Here is a 2,265-nt window from a genome sequence, read left to right as displayed (position 1 = left end):
ATGTTTTGCGTATACGAATTGCGTATTGGGAAGCATTTGTTTGATGGACAAAATAAGATGATAATTAAATTAACAAAATAATAATTTATTTTTGCATCATGTTGGGTCTTGCTTGATTGTGCATGCTAAATGAATTGAAGTTCAAAACCTAATTTATATTTTAAATCTAAAGAAAATCCAAAGATAAAGGAAAACTGGAATAAAAGAAAAAGAAAAGGAGGCCAAACCTGTTACTGGGCTGCTTTACCACCTCGCTGACCCGCCTTTTCATCTGCTCGGCCGAACTCCCGCACAACCCAGAGCTCCCTCACGCGCCGAAATGGGGCCCCGCATGTCAGCCAAACCACTTGTCGGCGTTTCGAGACCGGGGGGTCCCTGGGCCGACGAATGAAATGTCGCTGCGTGCCCCAGTCCAGATGGGTCGGCGCGAGGCCGAGCGCGAAGGGGGGAGAAAGGTGGCAGGAGACGAGCGTGAGAGAGGTGGAAATCCCGCGGCCTTCGTGTTCGTCCCGCGCCCAGGTCGGGTGCGTTTGCAGTAGGGGATTACAAGCGTCCACGCGGGAGAGGGAGCGAGCGGCCTCACGCGAGCGCCTGTCTCGTCCTTGTCCCCGCGCGGCCAACCCTCCGTAAGAGGGCCCTGGTCCTTCCTTTTATAGACGTAAGGAGAGGATCCAGGTGTACAATGGGAGGTGTAGCAGAGTGCTACGTGTCTAGCGGAGGGGAGCTAGTGCCCTAAGTACACGCCGTCGTGGCAGCCGGAGAGGTTTTGGCACCAGTTGGTGTGATGTCGTGGCTGTCGGAGGAGCGCTGGAGCCTGGCGGAAGGACAACTATCGGGGCGGTTGAGTCCTTGCTGACGTCCTCTTGCTTCCGTAAGGGGGCCGAGAGCCGCCGTCGTCAGGGAGTGTGCGGGGCGCTATCATTGCCTATCTGGCGGAGCGAGCCAGATGGGACGCCAGTCTTGTTCCCCGTAGCCTGAGTCAGCTCGGGGTAGGGTAATGATGGCGCCTCCTATTGACGTGGCTGGCCCGCGCCCTAGGTTGGGTGATGTGGAGGCTCCTCCGAGGCCGAGGTCGAGTCTGTCTTCCGTGGCCGTGGTCGAGTCCGAGCCCCTGGGTCGGGCGAGGCAAAGACCGTCGGCTGAAGGCAGGGCTGAGTCCGAGCCCTGGGGTCGGGCGAAGCGGAGTTCGTCGTCTTCTGGGGCTGAGCCCAAGTCCGAGCCCTGGGTCGGGCGGAGCGGAGTTCGCCGTCTTCCGGGGCTTAGCCCGAGTCCGAGCCCTGGGTCGGGCGGAGCGGAGTTCGCCGTCTTCCGGGGCTTAGCCCGAGTCCGAGCCCTGGGTCGGGCGGAGCGGAGTTCGCCGTCTTCCGGGGCTGAGCCCAAGTCCGAGCCCTGGGTCGGGCGGAGCGGAGTTCACCGTCTTCCGGGGCTTAGCCCGAGTCCGAGCCCTGGGTTGGGCGGAGCGGAGTTCGCCATCTTCTGGGGCTTAGCCTGAGTCCGAGCCCTGGGTCGGGCGGAGCGGAGCTTCCTATGGCGCCTGCGGCCGGGCCTGACTGCCTATCAGCCTCACTCTGTCAAGTGGCACCGCAGTCGGAGCGGCGCAGGCGGCGCTGTCTTTCTGTCAGGCCGGTCAGTGGAGCGGCGAAGTGACGGCGGTCACTTCGGCTCTGTCGACTGAAGGGCGCGCGTCAGGATAAAGGTGTCAGGCCACCTTTGCATTAAATGCTCCTGCGATTTGGTCGGTCGGCGTGGCGATTTGGTCAGGGTTGCTTCTTGGCGAAGACATGGCCTCGGGCGAGCCGGAGATGTGTTCGCCGCTGGAGGGGGGCCTCGGGCGAGGCGGAGATCCTCCGGGTTTGGCTGCCCTTGTCCGAGGCTAGGCTCGGGCGAGGCGTGATCGAGTCCCTCGAATGGACCGATCCCTGACTTAATCGCACCCATCAGACCTTTGCAGCTTTATGCTGATGGGGGTTACCAGCTGAGAATTAGGAGCCTTGAGGGTACCCCTAATTATGGTCCCCGACAGTAGCCCCCGAGCCTCGAAGGGAGTGTTAGCACTCGCTTGGAGGCTTTCGTCGCACTTTTTTGCAAGGGGACCAGCCTTTCTCGGTTGCGTTTTGTTCCGGTGGGTGCGCGCGAGCGCATCCGCCGGGTGTAGCCCCTGAGGCCTCGGAGGAGTGGTTTGACTCCTCCGAGGTCTTAATGCCTCGCGTAATGCTTTGGCTGGTCTGGTCGTTCCCTCATGCGAGCTGGCCGTAGCCCGGGTGT

The sequence above is a fragment of the Zea mays genome, chromosome 4 (genome assembly GCF_902167145.1).
Source record: "Zea mays cultivar B73 chromosome 4, Zm-B73-REFERENCE-NAM-5.0, whole genome shotgun sequence".
Lineage (NCBI taxonomy): Eukaryota > Viridiplantae > Streptophyta > Magnoliopsida > Poales > Poaceae > Zea > Zea mays.
This window is presented reverse-complemented; position numbering follows the sequence as displayed.